Here is a 22,628-nt window from a genome sequence, read left to right on the forward strand (position 1 = left end):
ATTCTCCAAGGCGTGGATTCGGAAAGTCCTATGTAGATTTTCGGAGGTATGTGACACGAGCTGCCTACGCACAAATCACGAAATCCCTATGAACTATGAGCCTCTGGTTTCTGGGGACTGAGACAGCGGCCGACAGCATTCACGACTTGTTCCAGCAAGTCCAGATCTAACAAATTTGGTGGCGAAGGCATCAAAGTCATTTCACTAGCGTTCCGAAAACCACTGTATGGGGGTTCAGGCCTTATGAAACGTCACTTATCCTGCTGGAACATGCCACCACTGTCATAGAGCACATGAAGCATGATGGCATCCAAGTTGTCTGTAATACCGTTCACGTGCCGGGGTTGAATAAAATTATAGAAACATAACTAGAAAAACAACTAGAAACGCATGCTTAAACGTAAATGCAGATGCTAGTCAAGCCTGCAGGTTTTACTGTTGTATTTGACCACGAACGGCACCTGCGCGATGCCCTCAGTACGTTACACGCATCGGCCGTGGTCAGAACAGTATTCTGTGTTTCGGATGTACGTGACACCAGGTTCATACGCCAAAGTCTCGCAATTCTGGCCGCGGTGGTCTAGGGCTTCTAGACGCTCAGTCAGAAACCGCGCGACTGCTACGGTCGCAGGTTCGAATTCTGCTTCGGGCATGGATGTCTGTGGCGTCCTTAGGTTAGTTAGGTTTAATTAGTTCTAAATTGTAGGGGACTGATGACCATAGATGTTAAGTCCCATAGTGCTCAGAGCTATTTGAACCTCGCAATTTCCATAATTTACGATCTGCTTGTGGACGCAGAATCGGCGCCAGTAGTGTCCCGTATGTGTTCCATCGGATTCAGGTCAGACGAATTTGGTGGCTAGAATATCAACCTGGGTTACCAATCATGTACCTCATACCACTGTAGCATGGTTCTAGCCTTGTGACAAGGTCATTCTTCAGTCTAATCATGTATTTCCTCGAGTAACTGTAGAAGTATATGTACCACATGGTCTTAAAGAGGCATAGTCCCTGAAAGGAACAGTGGTTCGTACGTTGCAGCTGAGTTGCAGCCAACGAGAACCATTAAGTCCCTCCACTATGCTACATGTAGGGGAGCACGAGGCGTCATGGCTCGATTAACTGCTTTCTTTCCAGCCTTCCTATCCTCTACGTCACTATTCCGGTGCTTACGCGCTCCCATAGTCACGACCGTCACCAAACAGAACCGATAAAACGAGCGTCGCGGAACAAGCGCGGCGCCTTTATCTGCGAAATAAGCACCTTGGACCGAGAGCACGCGCTGCGGGTGGCATAACCAGCAGGCGTGAGCGAGCGCCGCCTTCGGGGATCGATGCTCGCACAGCACAACGCCGTTGCGCCCGCTCAGCGAATCCCTAGGATCCTCCAGGCATCCAGGCAGTCTTCTCGAGGAAGGCTCTCCTAACGACGAAGCTCGAATAGGCTGGTCCACGTGGTATATATTTTCTGGGATCAAAGAGACGCAAGCTCTTAATGCCGCAAGGAGAGCAAATTTGCAATCAGAAACTTTAAAGTTTGAGTGATGAGAAAAGAAAATTTTAAAACAGTGTAATACACCAGTGCTATGTGTTCTGCATCGTCATTATAGTCTGAAAACCACTGTCAAGTGCACATCAGAGGGTACTTCCCACTGTACCAGTTATTTTAGATTCTTCCCGCTTTACAATCAGAAGTGGAACGCAGAAACAATGTTTAAATACTCTGTGGCCCTTATGAGAGCCGTAAGTAGGAGACTGAACTATAATTCTAGATTCCTCACTTAATACTAGTTTCTGAATTTTTGTAAGCGGTCTTTCGTGGGATAGTGGACGTCTATCTTCCAGTAGCTGCCAATTTAGGTTTTTCAACATTTCCGTGACGGTCTCCTAGCGTCATTCAGTATCCTCCGTTAGCCCTATCTGGTATGGGTCCTTCACATTGGTGCTATATTTTAAGATTGGGCGTACAAGTGTTTGTAAGCAGTCTCCTCTGTAAACCGACTGCATTTTCCTAGCATCCTGCGAAGGAACTGAAGTCTGCAACCTGCAATACCTCCGACTGAGCCGATGAGATTATTCCACTTCATAAGCGAACGTGTTAATATGCCTAGGTATTTGTAATAGTAGAGTGTCTCCAGTTGCGACTCACTGATATTGTAGTCATGGATTACTATTTTTCTGTATTTTGTGAAGGGCACAATTTTACATTTCTGCACGCTTAAAGTAAGTTGCCAATCTTTGCACAACTTCCAAATACAAGGGTCGTCCACAAAGTAAGTTCAGTTTCTATTTCTATCCGCGGCGTCTCTACGATCGCAATTCAGAGCATGCGCGGTATTTATTCTAACTCAAGGGGAAGACATGTACGCCTTTTTCAGATCGCTGCTGCCGACATGTGCTTTGTGGTGCTTCTTATAATATCAGCCGTAATTTAAAATGCCGCCGCGTGTGAAATCAGATCTGTGATTCATTTTCTAAATGCAAAGAAAGTTAACAAAGGAAATTCATTGGCAAATCTGCGAGGTTTGCGGACAAAATGCTATGAGTGATCCAATGATTATAAGATGTTTAAGAAAGGACGTGATCAAGTGCACGATGAAGAACGAAGTGAACGCCCGTCTGTGTTTATTGATGAACTGGTTCACACAATTGAAGGCAAGATTGAGCACAATCGTTAGTTTACACTTAGTGCCCTTGCAATGGAAGTTTCGCAAATCTCACGGTCGCTAATTCATGAAATTGTCACTGCAAAACTGAAATTTAGAAAACTTTGCTCACGCTGGTTACCCAAAATTCTTACTGAACAATACAAAAAACAAAGGATGGACAGGGGACTTCAGTTTTTGTCACTCTACAATGAAGAAGACGATGGTTTTCTTTCTCGGATAATCACGGAGGATGAAACTTGGGTACCGTACGACCCCCCTGAAACAAAACGGAAATCAGTGGAATGGAGACACACTTCATCCCCGACGAAGGTTAAGCCTAAGCAAATCTTGACACCTTGAAAAGTCATGCGCACCGTTTTTTGGGACAGAAAAAGGAATTTTGATGATTGATTTCTTACCACTAGAGCAAACAATCAATGCACATAGTTACTGCGAGACCATTAAGAAATTACGCAGCGCAATACAGAACAAGCGCCGAGGATTACTGTCAAAAGGTGTTGTCTTTTTCCACGATAATGCCCGACCTCACACGGCGAATGTGATCAAACAATTCTTGCGGGAATTTCACTGGGACGCGTTTGATCATCCTCCGTACCGCCCGGACCCCGCTCCTACCAACTTTCATATCTTCTTACGCCTAAAATCTGTCCTTGGTAGTCAACACTTCAACGGTGACGACGAGCTGAAAGAGCATGTTACCACATGGTTAAATACACAGGCGGCAACCTTCTATGAAGAAGGCATACAAAAACTTGTGCCACGATATGACAAGTGCCTACAAAATTTCTGAAGCTATGTACATAAGTAGTTTAACAGTCGTAGATTTTTGTACAATAAATATTTTTTCTGTATTTGTACACGTTTGTTTTATACAACCAAACGGAACTTACTTTGTGGACATACCTAGTATTTAGAGTTCTGCCTGGAAATTTTTCAGACATTACATCGTTACAGGCAACTGCCGTTCTGTAAAATGTACGATTTTACTGTTAACATCGTCTGCCGTCTCCTTAGTATACAAGATGGACAGAAAGACCCTACAGCCCTTTCCCGGGTCAACCTTGTTACCCCCTCAACCCAGCCACATACTCCATATCATTGTTGTTTTGTTAATAAACGTTGCTGTGGCATCGAGTCAAATGCTTTCCGAAAGCCACGAAATATTGCACCTCTGTGGGCGTGCAACAAATAAAATTTAGTTTATGTTAGTGTTTGAGGCTACATTTATTGCATATTTGTTTATTGTTCCGACGGGGGCAGAAGGTTTCTTCGAACAAAGACAAACAGCTATACTCAAATGATTATAGATGCTAAATTCGCCCGCACGTTCAATATAAAAGTAATATACGGAGAGAATCGCCTAAAACTTGCACCGGAAGTATTGCAGAAATTTAAAGCACTATTGAAATGAAATTTTCACAGAATGATTGGAAACCAGAGGCTCGTATTGTTATCCAATTAACAGATTTTAATAATATTTAGAAAGTGTATTTTTATGCAAATATGTACTTTATAAATGTAACAATGCCTTTTGACCTCAATAAGCTAAAAGTACAGTACGTTAGAGTGTCAGTTGCGTTTGCTTTGGGTATCCAGTGCGAGTTGTTTACAAGATATAGTACTTTGAAAAGTTCCCACCCCGACAGTTGTTTGTGCCATCCAACCTGAGTTGTTGCTAGGCACGATGTTGTTATGTTTGCTTACAGTGTGCTTGTGTTCCTTGAGTTCACTGCAACTTGCTAATCAGTGTGTGACAGTTCAAGTCACGGGTCTTCAATGGGCGATGGGATTTACCAATGCAGAAAAAGCCGTCTAGCTCATTGTGTATGGAGCGTGTAGGAAGATGGCTGTTTTTTTCTCGTACGGTGAATGCGGCAAGATATCCCAACAGTTGTCAACCAACTTGACATACATTTATCAACCTCTTAAACCAGTTACGTGAAAGTGGTAGTCTAACACCTAGGCAACGTAACAGAAACAAGCAAGTGACAACAGAAGAGGGTGAAATTAATTTTCGTGCTGCTGCTGCTGCAGTTGATCTGCACGTTAGCTCCCGCGCAAAGTTGCATGAGGCAGGCAAGTGTCCTACGCATTCCCCACTGACGAAGGTTGCATCCCTGTCACATCTCTCCCCATCAAGAGCTTCAGAGGATTTACATCCCAAATTCCTCCAGAAGATTCCCCATGTCACTTTCGGTCCCTATGCAAACCTCGAACCCTTTGCCACAACCACCTGGACTAACCAACCACAACCTCTTCGCCATCCTCTATTCTCACCTCCATGATCAACAGGATTGACCCTGAGACCACGATGGAGGAGGTGGAGTCCGATCTCAACTTCCATCCTGACCTTCAAGTTGGGAAAGCACTTCGTATTTTTGAAGATTCTGGTCTAACCTTCAAAGTCCGCATCTTTACAGTACAATTTACTATCATGCTAACTCTAGACCAGATTCATGTCTCAACTGCGTAACTCATAGTTCTGCATGTGATCACCTTCGGTTTCATTTTTCTACTCACGTTTGCCAATGATAAAATATTGGAATACTTCCCCGCCTGGGACTAAGGCCAAAAGGTCTCCATTTCAATCATACCTGGACATGGTGAAGAATTCCCCCAAAGTCAGATAGGTGCAGTTTACCTGAAGTGTTTGCCTCGCTCTGAAAAATTGTGCAGTTTAAAAGACTGTCTGCCAGCAGAGAGCCACCACATTGTCAATAGACCTAAACGGATTTCGACAGGGCTAGTCATAAATATCTGGAAACAGTCATGATTAAAATAGGTTTTCGTAACAAGTTCACAAATGGAATTTCAGATATATTGGGTATTGCTTTTCACAAGATATCATTACTGGTAGAATAAGTAAGAAAGTTCACATCAAAAGATCATAACGACAAGGCTGCCCGCTACCTATGGCATTATATGCAATAGCCTCAGATCCTCTCTTCCGTACAATATATTGTTTGAAGGAATTTAAATAGGAAATAAAGTCTAATGTGCAGAGCTTGGGCTGATGATTTGCGTGTTTTCATGTTGTCCTACGACGGTACGAAAAAGCTATGGGTGCATTGTCAACTCCTAAATCACTGTGATATTTACAATCGCAAATAATAAGTGGTATATACAGCGGAATTGTTTTAATGTTAAAATTCAACACCTAGAATTTGTCGTCGTTGCTGCAAATAACCCAAAAATAATGGAGGCTCTAAATTGGCGCACGGCACTATATAAAATAAGAGCGGTGGTAAAAATCAATGGAGGTAGAAATTTAGCTACGACAAAAAGTCAAGCTGTGCAACACACATACTCCCAAAAGCGTACTGCTTAGCACATGTCCTCTCGACGCTAAAAAAAAATAGGTAGGGCTATAGATCATGCGATATATTGGCTTATAATGGAGGGGTTTTCCTGCTATCCTTCACCCTCGGTTTAAATGAGGGTGGACTGGGACTAACGAACTTACACACTAAACGCGTGGCACTACTTGTCAACAGAACTAAGTGTGTAATAGGAAAGGCACCACACTCACCAACTGCTGTACTGTTTCACAAATATTGGCTGACGTCAAAGACATCGCCAGTTAGTATTATTAGCATCCCATACTCATCATACTTTGTCCGAAACTATATCAATACAAGCGACATACCAACACACGTCCTAAAACAAGAAAAAGTTCTTAACATGGCCATATATCCCAAAGGAATACCAATTCCTAATAAATTGGAGAAGCAGTTACCGCAGCACAGCTTGAAAATCGTGTGGGAAAAGTTTCGATGAAAATAATACCAGAAATCGCTAGATCGACTCGATACAAAGTGCTAAGCTAGACAACAGCGACCAACTCCAAGCCTTACGTCATCCAGTTAAAACCGTCAGCCGCATATGGAAGTAGTAATTCGGAGGAAGGAACCGAATATCGTTTTGGGTGCACGAAATTTGTCCCAATGTGGCACAGAGCAAGGGACATGATTCGACTGCTCAATAGAACAGACACACGCAATATACAGATTTCTAACGCCATAATACCCGAATGGAAATCGTTTCCTAAAGCCAAGCTACACCCAACAACGTGGTTCATAGCACACATCATTCATATAATTATTGTATTTCAATTAACTTACAGTATCTTGCACACTTCTGGGATGAACAGGAGAAAGTAACTCGATCCTAAATACCGGCTTACGTACCCGAATTTGCTCAAGCTTACAATATGCAAACCTGTATACTCTTATAGCAACAGGCATATAACCAATGGAAAATAAGATTGAGGGCTGAAACCGGTAGTGACATTCGAAATAAAAATAAAAGTGCAAGTAGAGCGTTTGTGACTGCTGTTGCTGTGGTCTTCAGTCCAGAGACTGGTTTAATGGCGCTCTCGATGCTGCTCTATGCCGTGTAAGCATCTTCATCTCCGAGTAACTACTGCAACCTACATCCTTCTGAATCAGCTTAGTGTATTCATCCCTTGGTCTCCCTCTTCTATTTTTACTCTCCAAGCTTCCCTTCAGTTCTAAATTGATGATCCCTTGATGCCTCAGAACATGTCATACCAACCGATCTCTTCTTTTAGTCAAGTTGTGCCACAAATTCCTCTTTTCCCCAATTCTGTTCAGTAGCTCCTCATTAGCTACATGATCTACCCATCTAATCTTCAGCATTCTTCTGCAATACCACATTCCGAAAGCTCCTATTCTCTTCTTGTTTAAACTATTTATCTTCGATGTTTCACTTCCATACATGGCTACACTCTGTAAAATGCTTTCAGAAAAGATTTCCTGACACTTAAATGTATACTCGATGTTAACAAATTTCTCTTCTTCGTAAACGCTTTCCTTGCCATTGCCAGTCGACACTTTATATCCTCTCTACTTTGACCATCGACAGTTATTTTTCTCCCCAAATAGTAAAACTCTTCGCCAGGTCTGCCATAGATCACCACCTATCCTGTTTTACAGGGCGGGAAAGCCCGCAACTTGTAAGTTCTGTGATGAGGCGTGGACTACAGTACCTTACTGCCTGCTCATAGTATCAGCGTCCTTCAACCGCTTTCCGTAGACGCTCTCGACAATGGCACTGAAACAGCAGACGAGCTTCACCGTTTTCCAACCGCCAGGTAATAACGATCTGTCCTTTGTCAAGGTCGGTGACGTCAGTGGATTTTCTCGTTTGCGGTCTGTATCGTTGCTAGAATGACTCCCTATTTGGCTCTGCTCAGCTTACATAGTGTGCTTGCCGTGTCACGGGTCCACAGTGTCCCCGAATGGTTTCAATCTCGCGATGCGCAGTGCGTTCTTTAACGTTCAGAACTAACGTACTATTAGCTGTTCAGTGACGAACAGTTTGAATTTAAAATACATTTTTCGTTGTTCTCAAATGTGTGTGGAAATAGAGGACTTGATTTACTTCTTGCAGCAAACAGGATGAGTATTAGATAAATTTTTTCGCATCTTTATCGATCAAACTGAAGCACCTAATCCTGAATATTCAGATCTATTTCATACTGAAATTCCTGTAAGTACATGGCTATAAGGATGTGGCCATATCTCTGGAGTTTACATCATTACATTGTATCTTCTACATAAGGCCTGAATGTTAAAGAGAAAAATTAGACTTTAATGTGTTCAGGAAGTTATTCATGAACTAAATACGAAATTTTGTGTATTTCACCACTGACTTTTTTCTCTTTTTCGTACATTCGCTCTGCCATTCTTTCCTCATCCCACTCCTACTGTTGTTTCGTAACAACGAAATACGTAACATGTTAACAATTGCTAACGCCCTTTTTGAAGGTAAGAGTACGTGATTATCTATTACTGTTGTTCGCCTGGTAGAATGTAACAATTCCTATGAAAAAAGATGCCGCTGTAGAACAGTTTCATTTACATAAAACTTCCCACAACATTTTTCAGACCTTTATAAAATTGGAAACTGGATCCCTCATCTTTCTTTATAACCAGATATATTGGCATAGTTATGCTCCATTGCACTAATTTGCCTCTGTCCTAAATAAACTACTCTCTGGTATATTGACTTGTGGATTACTCTTTGCTGTGTTGGTGTTTGTGCTAAATGACGCTCCATCTAAATTTTTTGAGAGGTTTATTGATCGTCTTCGTATTTATTGCACTTTCTCAGTCCCATGAGTTGTTAAGGAAGCCAACACATGCAGAGACAGAGGTCCGCCGGCCGGGGTAGCCGGGCGGTTCTAGGTGCTTTAGTCTGGAACCGCGCGACCGCTACGGTCGCAAGTTCGATTCCTGCCTCGGGCGTGGATGTGTGTGATGCCGTTAGGTTAGTTAGGTTTTAGTAGTTCTAAATTCTAGGGGACTGATGACCTCAGATGTTGAGTCCCATAGTGCTTAGAGCCACACACACACACACACACACACACACACAGGTCGACTTCCCTGCGTCGGCCACACACAGCTGGAGTGCGGCGCAAGCCCGTCATTTTCCGTTACCATCTGTTTAACATCAACAGTCATACACGCTACGGACGGACAGCATGCCTTATTATTTTTCAACAAAGTACACAGTATGTGATTTACAGTTTTGAGAATGAAAACATGGTCCAAGTAGGCTATGTTCTGTTTATTAGCTATGCAAGACTGACTATTGATTGATAGCATTCGGACGTTGCGTAAATCCAATTTAAGGTGCCATATCTGAAGCGTTTACTTAGAACAACTTTTCTGTATTACAGCTCATCACAATCCAGGAGATGACATTATTCAGAGTGTAATCCGAAGCAAGCCCTTAAATGGCGAAGGAAAAGCTATGAAACATTCTGTGTGACATTTAATGTATACTTTAAGCAGTAAAACAAAGAAATAAGTGACGAGGGTACACAGATGAACACAATAAAAAATTGAGGAAGGCTTGACAGATGGGCAGTTGTGACCCATTCCAGAGTTAGAACGGAAACACATTCGTAACTGTAATGTAGTCTAAGGTCTATAGCTGATTTATATTTCCTTACTAGTTTGATCTCATAATCCAATCATATTTCCTAAAATCTACATAAACACCATAATCATATGAGTTAACAGGTGACAAATTGATGGCTTTGAGCACAAAGTTAACAGATGAGTTCAGTTACATCTCCTTCCCTGTCAATTCCTGCGCAAGACTTGACACGAAGCTCAAGATATCCAACCTTTAGTCGATCTCGAATGTAAATCGTTGTGATGAAGACAGTGTCAGTTCCAACTGTTGCACTTTCGACATTTACTTACTTAATTGAATTTTTCATGTTCGTTTTCCTTGTCTCGGGAATGAATTCCTGTCTCATTTTGGCCTTTTCATACTGCTTCCACTTTTTCTGTTAGAACTTCCAACAGTTACCAGAAGTTCGTTCAAATACATGAAGTCAGAATAACAGCACTACGTTTCTTCTTTTTGTAGCGCGCCCTACTTTCGCAACAACTTTTGTTGTGACCGAGAGGTATTGTGGGGAACCATTGAGGAATGTTATGCTACTGAAGCGGAATTTGTTTATTCAGCAGGCCTCCTTTTGTCTTCTGGTGCACCGTCTTTTGGCAGATTATTAGAGACATGAGTCATTGCTGCATCTACAGTGTCGTGCGAAGTTGATGGGCTTGGCGTCTTGTCTTTCACAAGCCGATTAATTGGTGCTGATGGTAGGAACTCTAAAATAGCGAAGACATTCACGTTGACAGGACAAATTCCAGTAGCCTCAAGCTTCTGACTGAAGATGTCATAATTTCAGCATTTAGAAACTGAGCCGTGCACGGCTCGTGTTCATGCTATTTATTGTTTGTCATCTTCTATTACGGTACTGCCGCCTCGCTCTCTTCTTCCACTTACTGTCGTCACTAACTTCCTGCCTTACTTGCCTGTGAGTGGCAGCAGCAGCCCGTATCGATAAGTGCACTGTCGTACCGTCTCTGGAGCGACCAATAGTATTTCCGGGTCGTCATGTGTCTGGCAGTCAGTTGGAGACGGACCTGGAGTGCAGTCGGGACGCAGCAGCAGTGAAGTCGGGGACGGAGCGCCGGTGAGGCGCGGACAGCCAGTGCTCGCCGACCGCTGGCGACACACACAACCTATCCGACGGAGGGAGATTGGTGCAGGACGACCGTTGGTTGGTTGTTCGGTTGGTCGTCTCATTGGCAAACGTATATTTGGTCTTTTCACCGTTTCTGGGCCTGAGCAGTCGGTCGGTTGGCGTGGGACAGCAATGCAGTCCCCGTCGCGCTGAGTCGGGCCGGAGCTGCTGGCGGCGTGCACACGCGGTTGCAGTGTGAGATGCTGCTTGCGAGTGCTATGAAGTTCGTCACCCACCTATCTTGGACATGAAAGATGAGTCCTCACTTAACCTACTATCGAGCCCCAACTGTTTACATTTCTTCGTTTGATCCTGGTTTTTGTTTTTGTGACATGCCCGCGAGGAACAACGTGTATGTATTCAAGTCAGCTAAGATTCCAGCCATCCTCCTGTTTTGGAGTTTAACTTAATTTATCCCCTGTTATTCAAGTTGACCAGCGGTATCTTCTGTCTTGTGGCCGTTGACGTTCTGGTTACCTGCCCAGGTCGTTGACATAATTTTGGGAGTGCATTTTCCGCGTCGTGTTGTTGCTGTCCAGCGCTGCGTGTAGTTCAACAGCTGAGGTGTTGTTGGTCGTTGTGGGCGCCAATATTCTGTGTGTCATTGTATTGAAATCTTTGGTCGTTTTCCTGGTTGTGTGGAGTGTAGCTGATTTGGTTGATTGGTCGGTCGGCTGCCTGTCGGTTGGGTTGGCTTCAGATTAAGAAGTCGTTGGACAGGCTGCCTGTTTCACCTAAATGGGCGTTAGTGTTACAATCCCTATCCGACCCTTGGTAACTTCTGAGCGCTGTTCCTTGCGTGTTACATAGTAATTTCCCTGTTTGGGTTTTAGTTATTTAGTTGATGTGTGGCCTTCAGTCGAGTATCAATATCTCTTAAATTAATGTTCTTGTCTTGCCCTAAAGGCATGAGATTGTTATCCTTTTGTATGGGGCCTTAAGCCGAATTTCGAATGAAATGTTTTAAGATAAGGCCTTCTGCCTTTTGATTGAAACTCTTCTTATTGCTTAATAGGCAGGCTCCAGCCAAGTTCCATTAAATTTAAATTGCTAAGGCCTTCGGCCTGCGCCGGCCGCGGTGGTCTCGCGGTTCTACGCGCGCAGTCCGGAACCGTGCGACTGCTACGGTCTCAGGTTCGAATCCTGCCTCGGGCATGGATGTGTGTGATGTCCTTAAATTAGTTAGGTTTAAGTAGTTCTAAGTTCTAGGGGACTAATAACCACAGCAGTTGAGTCCCATAGCGCTCAGAGCCATTTGAACCAACCTTCGGCCTGTTTACACATTCTTGGTTGAAACCTCCAGAAGAACCTTGTATTTCAATTTCTTGCTTAGGCCTTGTCTTGGATTTTGATTCTAGCCTTCAGCCGATCTTAAGCAAAGGAGGTCGATTAAAGTTGTAAAAAAAATGGTTCAAATGGCTCTGAGCACTATGGGAATTAACATCTTAGGTCATCAGTCCCTTAGAACTTAGAACTACATAAACCTAACTAACCTAAGGACATCACACACATCCATGCCCAAGGCAGGATTCGAACCTGCGACCGTAATAGCAGCGCTGTTCCTGACTGAAGCGCCTATAACCGCTCGGCCACAGCGGCCGGCTGTTGTAATATTGTGTGTTGATAAATAAAGTTTGTATGTTGAGTGCAACTGACAGCAACTTACTTTGGCCCCTTTCCACAACATAATCCGCTCTGTCCTGCTAGCCCAGGCATTTCAGTAACTATTAGCCAAAAAGAGATGCTATTTACCATTCAGTGATAACTATTCCAGAATGTGGTCTGAACCACTTTAGAGTCTCTTGCTCATAATATGAAGCTATGGGATTCAGTAAGGACATATCGAGGGGCTGTAACCAGTGAGAAAAGTGGGAGAAAAAATAACCACATCGTGTCGCCAAGTCAGTAACACGAAGATTCCTTGTGTGCGCTGAGTGGCCATCTAGAATCAATAACACCACACCCTTTTAGGCTGATCTGGAAAACGCTAAGGATTTGTAAACGCTAAGAATTGGTAAAAGAAACACCGAGACTTTTACCAGCCAGATCCACCTACAGGAAGGCGCAAGTCGAACTCCTTTTGCATCCTTTGTCCAGGGGAAGGTCAGCGTAGGATGCAAGCACGCACCTGCAGCTCAGGCTTGTATTAATACTAGTAGATAAAGAATTTCAGCTTTCTTCGCAGCTAGAGAACTATTTATATTGTAACAAACGCGAAAAACAAGGCAAAGACGTTACAGGCACGACAGTCAGACACAAACTTTTCTACAATCGCTTTTTTTCATGCTTCTCGCTTGGATAATAGTACCTGTAAGTGAGTCTACAGTACACGACTTTGCACCCAAAATAAACCCCTAGTCCGTTCTATCTCGTGGTTCTGTTTTGCAGCGGATTCCATGATGTAGAGGAAAAATGTTCCCGACAATGCCACGAGCTGCTGTCGCTCTTCACAGCAGTTCGACTGGTCAACAGCAGTCCAAACAGCTTTTCAAATATAAGGCTGACCTGGCGGACGGAGAAAAGACGTACGAACGGCTGACGACGCGGAAGCCAGCTGTAATGAACTGCGCAAGTCCATTACCGGGCAGTAAGCCGCGCCGGCCGGAACAGAAAGGCCCAGGGCTTGGCCCGCGCCGCCCGTGAACACCGCCAATCACCGCGCGGCCCGCCTCACCCCAGCCGTCGCCGGCCACCCCCTGCCTGACGGCGAAGCCCCGGCTCACAGATTGCGAGCCAGGTCACGTGGGCACAGCGGCATTGGGCCTGACGCGGCGGCTGTTGTTTTTCCATCTGAGGCTCCTCTCGCGTCGTAAAATAACTGCTGGCCATGAAAGAAGGCAACTCGGGCGCTGCCAGTTTACGAGCCGCAGTCCTTTCGCCCTGACACACACCCCCTTCCCCTCGTTCACCATCCCATGGTGTCATTTGCTGGTACTTTTTTTTTGGAGTCGTCAGTATTCTGACTGATTTGATGTGGCCCACCACGAATTTCTCTCCTGTGCCACCCTCTTTATCTCAGAGCAGCACTTAAAAAAATGATTCAAATGGCTCTGAGCACTATGGGACTCAACTGCTGTGGTCATTAGTCCCCTAGAACTTAGAACTACTTAAACCCAACTAACCTAAGCACATCACACATCCATGCCCGAGGCAGGATTCGAACCTGCGACCGTAGCAGTCGCACGGTTCCGGAGCAGCACTTACAACCTACCCTCTCAATTATATGTATTCTAATTCAACTATTTGCAGGATGTGTTCTGCTCTCTGGCTTCCTCAATAGGCCTACCTATGTGACCGCATGGTTCTAGGCGCTTCCGGAACCGCCCTGCTGCTGCGGCCGCAGTTTCGAATTCTACCTCGGGCATGGATGTGTGTGATGTCTTTAGGTCAGTTAGGTTTAAGTAGTTCTAAGTTCTAGGAGATTAAGGACCACAGCAGTTGAGTCCCATAGTGCTCAGAGCCATTTGAACCATTTTTTTTTTTTTTTTTTTTTTTTTGTAAGTGCTGCTCTGCGATAAAGAGAGTGGCACAGGAGAGGACCTCAGATGTTAAGTGTGTGTGTGTGTGTGTGTGTGTGTGTGTGTGTGTGTGTGTGAAAAGGGACTTAAGTGCTAAGGTCATCAGTCCCTAAGCTTACACACTACTTAACCTAAATTATCCTAAGGACAAACACAAACACCCATGCCCGAGGGAGGACTCGAACCTCCGCCGGGACCAGCCGCACAGTCAGTCCATGAATGCAGCGCCTTAGACCACTCGGCTAATCCCGCGTGCCATGTGTTAAGCCGCATAGTGCTTAGAGACATTTGAACCATTTTTTTCCTCAAGAGTTTTTACCCTCTACAGCTCCATCTAATACCTAGGACGCTATTCCGTGATGACTTACTTTATGTCATCTTGCTCCTTCTTCTTGTCGGTGTTTGCAATATCCTCCTTTCCTTGCTAATCCTGCCGAGAAGCTACTCATCGCTTACCTTATCAGCCCACCTAATTGTCAACATTCTTCTGTCGCACCATATATCAAATGATTCGATTCTCTTCTTTTCCAGGTTCCCCTGTTCCTCAAATTAAGGGCTATGTTTGATACTAGTATAGCACCACAACTCTGTGGATGATCATACATTTTCTACGTGTTTTACGAAGTTTATTTTATTAGTAGTGTTGATTATTATTCTTGTAATTACGTTGTCATGTTTCAAATGCTATTTGTCATTTAAGAAAGAGAATAAGCAAGGAAAGTTAACATTTTGTAGGTAGGCACGCTGGCCAAGTCAGGGAAAAGATATTGTCAAAAAGTGTAATAAATTGTAAATATATTATCGCTGGCCGTGCCAGCCCGCCAAAAAACTAGCACTTCGGAGTCGCAAGGAGGCGATTGGTGTCGTTGGTTGCGTGTATTCGCCGGTGTGGCTATGCAAAAGGGCGGAGACAAAAAGTCTATTTCCGAAGTACGGAGCAGTGAAAACTGAAATGGTTGATTTGGCGGATGTTTAATATGGAAAAGCTATGGCATTTATTGGGCACAGTACTAATACAGCAAAAGTAAAGAACACTTACGTAATAACGAAATCTTTGGCTGTAGAATCAATGTCAGAAACAGAATGATACAAAAGCCAGTATTAATTCATTTGCAAAAAGTAGAGTAACTTTCATAATAAAAGTAGTCTGGTAGTGAAACTTCACGTAACTTGGACACTGAATTTCATTGTCAAAGCACAGTTCTAATTTATAGTTTGTGGCATAATTTATAACTTTCATTACAAAGAAATATCATAGTAAGTGCTAGGTAATTGACAGTCCTTATCAATGAATAAATTCAAATAATCTCTCTGCTTGCTTCAATTTTTGGAAATTTATGTTAAGTTCCTATGGGACCAAACTGCTGAGGTCTTCGGTCCCTAGGCTTACACACTACTTAATCCAAGTTAAACTAACTTATGCTAAGGACAACACATACACCCATGCCCGAGAGAGGGCTCGAATCCACGACGTGGGGAACCGCGCGAACCTTGGCCAGGCGCCTCTACCGCTCGGCTACCCCGCGCGGCTTGTTATAATTACGGAAGTCAGTATTATGGTGCGTAATGTAACAAAGTGTCTGTCCACAGTCAGTAAACAATCTTACTTTAACTGATCTTTGAAAATTAATATAGTATGTGTTCGCTACTGCGTAATAATGTGACTACTGTGACATGTGTGGTATGAAGTACTTGAAAGATTGCTTTAGATACTGTTCCTACGTTATGACACCAATAACTATGCTTACGTAAGGTTCCTTACGAGTATAAAGTTCAGTTTAGATTTAATTATTCTTGTTCCAGTGATGAACTGGCGACCGTTTGTTATTTTCATTAATGATATACTTTGAAAACCTTTTTACCAAATTTTCTACTAACAACTGTTAATTAAAAACTAGTTTACGCAATAAAAATATGTAAAGCTAATCGAACTTCGTTTCTAATCGTTATTGTTAAAGTATTGAGCAATGGCGATTCGGTTATAACTTCGTCTATTCCTCTGGGTTTTGCATTGTTCTTCGGAGTGGATGCCTTTTCCCCATAGATTAGGGGCTTTAGGTACACGGACATATTTGGAAAGCCTAATTAGCCGGAGAGGTAGGAGGGTTATACTAGTAGACTTCTCTTGGCCAAGAATGCCCTTTTTGCCAGTGCTAGTCTGCTTTTATCTCATCCTTGAGCGTCTCTCTCGAGTCATTTTGCTGCTTAGGTAGCAGAATTTATAAACTTCATCTACTTGGTGATCACAAATCCTGATATAAAGTTCTCGCTTTTCTCATGTCTGCTGGTTCTCTTTGCTTTGGTTTTTTTGTGATTTTTCTCTCAATCCTTATTCTGTACTCATTGGACTCTTCATTTAATTTAGCGTATCCTGTAATTATTTTGTAAACAGGTTATGTGAACAAGCTTGGGTTCTTGCTGTGCCTGAGGAAGAAGATTGTGGGGGTGTGTCCTGTATGGCTCCTGATGACAGAACAACAACATTTATTGATTAACTGGAATACATTGATTCTGGGCTCCCTGGACGAAGTTCGCTTCTGACTATGACATTATCGGTGGAGACGAAGGTAGCCGGCGGTCACTCACACGCGCGACCGCTGCGGCGACTGTAAATGCTACATCTACACTCCTGGAAATTGAAATAAGAACACCGTGAATTCATTGTCCCAGGAAGGGGAAACTTTATTGACACATTTCTGGGGTCAGATATATCACATGATCACACTGACAGAACCACAGGCACATAGACACAGGCAACAGAGCATGCACAATGTCGGCACTAGTACAGTGAATATCCACCTTTCGCAGCAATGCAGGCTGCTATTCTCCCATGGAGACGATCGTAGAGATGCTGGATGTAGTCCTGTGGAACGGCTTGCTATGCCATTTCCACCTAGCGCCTCAGTTGGACCAGCGTTCGTGCTGGACGTGCAGACCGCGTGAGACGACGCTTCATCCAGTCCCAAACATGCTCAATGGGGGACAGATCCGGAGATCTTGCTGGCCAGGGTAGTTAACTTACACCTTCTAGAGCACGTTGGGTGGCACGGGATACATGCGGACGTGCATTGTCCTGTTGGAACAGCAAGTTCCCTTGCCGGTCTGGGAATGGTAGGACGATGGTTTTGATGACGGTTTGGATCTACCGTGCACTATTCAGTGTCCCCTCGATGATCACCAGAGGTGTACGGCCAGTGTAGGAGATCGCTCCCCACACCATGATGCCGGGTGTTGGCCCTGTGTGCCTCGGTCGTATGCAGTCCTGATTGTGGCGCTCACCTGCACGGCGCCAAACACGCATACGACCATCATTGGCACCAAGGCAAAAGCGACTCTCATCGCTGAAGACGACACGTCTCCATTCGTCCCTCCATTCACGCTTGTCGCGACACCATTGGAGGCGGGCTGCACGATGTTGGGGCGTGAGCGAAATACGGCCTAACGGTGTGCGGAACCGTAGCCCAGCTTCATGGAGACGGTTGCGAATGGCCCTCGCCGATATCCCAGGAGCAACAGTGTCCCTAATTTGCTGGGAAGTGGCGGTGCGGTCCCCTACGGCACTGCGTAGGATCCTACGGTCTTGGCGTGCATCCGTGTGTCGCTGCGGTCCGGTCACAGGTCGACGGGCACGTGCACCTTCCGTCGACCACTGGCGACAACATCGATGTACTGTGGAGACCTCACGCCCCACGTGTTGAGCAATTCGGCGGTACGTTCACCCGGCCTCCCGCATGCCCACTATACGCCCTCACTCAAAGTCCGTCAACAGCACATACGGTTCACGTCCACGCTCTCGCGGCATGCTACCAGTGTTAAAGACTGCGATGGAGCTCCGTATGCCATGGCAAACTGGCTGACACTGACGGCGGCGGTACACAAATGCTGCGCAGCTAGCGCCATTCGACGGCCAACACCGCGGTTCCTGGTGTGTCCGCTGTGCCGTGCGTGTGATCATTGCTTGTACAGCCCTCTCGCAGTGTCCGGAGCAAGTATGGTGGGTCTGACACACCGGTGTCAATGTGTTCTTTTTTCCATTTCCAGGAGTGTACATCTATATCTACCTGCTTACTCTGCAATTCACACTTAACTGCCTGGCAGAGGGTTCATCGAACCATTTTCATACTTCTTCTCTACCATTCCACTCTCGAATGGTGCGTGGGAAAAAGGGACACCTAAATTTTTCCGTTCGAGCTCTGATTTCTCTTATTTTATTATGATGAGCATTTCTCCCTACGTAGGTGAGTGACAAAAAATATTTTCTCATTTCTAAAAGAAAGTTGGTAATTTAAATTTCGTAAGTAGGTCTCGCCGAAAAGAAAACCACCTTTGTTTCACTGCCTGCCACCGCAACTCGCGTATCGTATCAGTGACACTCTCACCCCTATTGCGCGATAACACGAAACAGGCTGCCCTTCTTTTCAATTTTTTGATGTCCTCCGTCAATCCTGTCTGGTAAAGATCCTACACAGCGCAGAAATATTCCAACAGAGGACGGACAAGTGTAATGTAGGCTGTCTCTTTAGCGGATTTGTCGCATCTTCTAAGTGTTCTGCCAACAAAGCTCAGTCCTTGTTTCGCCTTTCCCACAATATTATCTATGTGGTCTTTACAATTAAAGTTGCTCGTAATTGTAATTTCTAGGTATTTAGTGTAACTTACAGCCCCCCTTAGATTTGTGCGATTTATCGTACCACCAAAATTTATCTGATTTCTTTTAATACTCATGTGGATGACCTTGCACTTTTCTTTGTTTAGTGCTAATTGCCACTTTTCGCACCATGCAGAAATTCTCTCTAGATCATTTTGTGATTGTAATTGATCGTCTGATGATTTTACTAGGCGGTAAATTACAACAAACAAACAAACAGGTTATCACTTAGATCATTCATGTAAATCAGGAACAGCAGATGGCCTATGACACCACCTTGCGAAACGCCAGATATCTCTTCTGTTCTTCTCGATGATTCACCGTCTATCACTACTAACTGTGCCCTCTCTGAGAGGAAATCACAAATCCAGTGACACAACTGAGACGATACTCAATATGTACGCAATTTGATGAATAGTCGCTTGTGAGAAACAGTATCAAAAGCCTTCTGGAAATGTAGGAATATGGAATCGATCTGAGATCCATTGTTGCCAGCACTCATTACTTCATGGGAATACGTTGCACAAGAACAATATTTTCTGAACTCATGTTGGTTATGTATCAATAAGTCATTTTCTCCAAGGTAATTCATAATGATCGAGTACAGTATATGCTCCAAAATCATACTGGAAATTGAGGTCAGTGATATGGGTCTGTAATTCAATGGGTTAATCCTACTTCCTTTCTTGAATATTGGTGTGACCTGTGCTACTTTCCAGCCTTTAGAAGCAGACCTTTCGTCAAGTGAGCGGTTGTATATGGTTGCTAAGAAAGGCGCTGTTGTGTGTGCATACTCTGAAAGCAACCTGACTGGTATACCATCTGGACCGGAAGACTTGCCTTTCTTAAGTGATCTGAGTTGTTTCTCAACACCTAAGATATCTACTTTTATGTCACTCAAGCTAACAGCTGTTCTGGTTTCGAATTCTGGAATATTGACATAGTCTTCTTTCGTGAAGGAATTACGAAAAACTGTATTTAGTAACTTCGCTTTAGTGGCACCACCATCGGTAACATTTCCATCGCTATCAGGCAGTGACGGTATTTACTGTTTTTCGCCACTGGTGTACTTTACATACGTCCAGAATCTCTTTGGTTTTCTATCATATTTTGAGACAATGTTTCATTGTGAAAACTATTACAAGCCTCTCGCACTGACGTCCGCACTAAATTTCGAGCTTCCGTGAAACTTAGCCAGTCTTGGGCACTTTGCGTTCTTCTGAATTTGGCATGCTTTTTTCGTTGCTTCTGCAACAGTGTTCTGACGTGTTTTGCGTACCATGGTGGATCAGTCCCGTCTCTTATTAACTTATGCGGTATGAATTTGTCTATTGCTGTCAATACTGTATCCTTGAATTTGAGCCATATCTGGTCTACACTTACATAATTAGCTTGGAAGGAATGAAGACTCTCTCTTAGGAAGGCATCAAACGAATTTTTATCTGCTCTTTTAAGTAGATGTATTTTGCGTTTATCTTTAATGGTTTTGGTTGATACGGTTTTGAGCCTCGCTACCTTCTGTTCACTAATCCCTGTATCCGGCTACGGTCGCAGGCTCGAATCCTGCTTCGGATATGGATGTGTGTGATGTCCTTAGGTTAATTAGGTTTAAGTAGTTCTAAGTTCTAGGGAACTGATGACCACAGATGTTAAGTCCCATAGTGCTCTGAGCCATTTGAACCATTTGAACCCTGTATCCACCATGACGCTCTCTATTAGATCAGGATTATTTGTGGCTAAGAGGTCTAGTGTGTTTTCACCACCATTTACAATTCGTGTGGGCTCATGAACTAATTGTTCAACGTAATTATCAGAGAAAGCATTTAGTACAATTTCAGAAGATGTTTACTGTGTACCACCGCCTTTGAACATGTATTTTCGCCAACAAATCGTGGGTAGATTGAAGTCTTCACCAATTATAACTGTATGAGTGGGGTACTTATTTGTAATGAGATTCAATTTTTCTTTGAACCGTTCGGCTACTATATCATCTGAGTCGGGACGTCGGTAGAAGGAGCCAATTATTATTTTGGTACGGCTGTTGAGCATAGCCTCTACCCATAGTAATTAGCAGCAACCATATATTTCCATTTCACTACAAGATAAACTACTACCAACAGATACAAACACACCACCACCTACTTTATTTAATCTATCCTTTCTGAACACGGTTTGCGCCTCTGTAAAAATTTGCACAGAGTTTAACTCCGGCTTTAGCCAGCTATCTGTTCCTACAACGAATTCAGCTTCAGTGTTTTCTTTCAGCACTTGAAACTCTGGTACTTTTTCAACACAGTACAACAATTTACAACTTTAATACCAAGTGTTGATTGGTCGATTCTCGTCCTTTCTTTGCCCTGTACTCTTTGGGACTGAAGCCCTTTTTAATTTTTCCCGAGACTGTCTAACCTAAATCAAAACGCCCAGTCCGCGCCTCACAGCCCCTGCTACTCGTGTAGCCGCCTCCTTTGTGTAGTGGACACCTGATCGATTTAGCGGAACCCAAAATCCCACCACCCTATGGTGCAAGTCGAGTAATCTGCAGCCTACACGATCGCAGAACCGTCTGAGCTTCTGATGCAGGCCCTCCACTAGGCTCTGTATCAAAGGTCCGCAATCGGTCCTGTCGATGATGCTGCAGATGGTGAGCTCTGCCTTCATCTCGCTAACACGACTCTGAGTCTTCACCAACTCAGATAGCTGGCGAAATCCAGAGAGAATCTCTTCCGATCCATAGCGACACACATCAGTGCCGACATGAGCCTGTACCCTTCATGGCATCCGAAAGGACCCTTTCCACATCTTGGATGACTCCCCCCAGTATGCACAGAGAGTTCACATTGGCTTTCTTCCGTCCTTAGCTGCCATATCTTTAAGGGGCTCTATCACCCGCCTAACATTAGAGCTCCCAATGACAAGCAATCCCAACCTCTGCACTTGTCCGGACCTCTCAGGAAGACCGGTCACTGCCGCAACAGGCGAGGCCGACCTTACTGGCTCAGAAGTACTTTCAGCAGTGGGCAGTACCTCAAACTTGTCACGGAGGCGTAAGGGGTGCAGCCTTGCGGCCAGCACCAACTTTCGCCTTCCGCCCAGGGAGTCGCGACCCCGCCACAGTTCGCCAATCACAGTCAGGCAAGTGTGGACCTGCAGGGACGTCAGAATCCGAGGGCGCAGTGGCATCAGAGATCCCAGGCGATGCTACAGGTTCCAGAGGCGCCAAAGCGCTCTCCTCGGGTGTCCCAATGTCACCGCTGCCCAGGGCAACAGCCTGGAGTCTGTCGACCACGGCCAACACAGATTCCAGCTGTTTACCAACGTTGGCCAATTCTCCCTGAATCCGTACACGACAGTCCCTATCCATTCCTATCAATTTTTTTCCCTCTCTTTTATCTCACAAGCCGTTCAAAATCAACAGATGACTAACGACTAAGCGAATTTACACTATACGGTTACTAAAATGCGATGCTACAACTTCCAAATACTATAATACTCCCGAAATTTGTGAATTAAACTATGCAAGTACCCAAAAACACGCAAGAAATTAAGAATTAAACTATATATGTTCTATTGTAACTGGAATCTGACGCCTCGGTAGCGACGCTATGGCCTTGTTAGCCGTACTATGGCGGCTGGAATCAGCGCCGCATGTCTGATATGGCGGTGGCGTCGGCAGCAGGAGAGGGCAGTGCTCTGTCTCAGCGACAATCCGTGACGGCGGCTGTA

The sequence above is a fragment of the Schistocerca gregaria genome, chromosome 1 (assembly GCF_023897955.1).
Source record: "Schistocerca gregaria isolate iqSchGreg1 chromosome 1, iqSchGreg1.2, whole genome shotgun sequence".
NCBI lineage: Eukaryota > Metazoa > Arthropoda > Insecta > Orthoptera > Acrididae > Schistocerca > Schistocerca gregaria.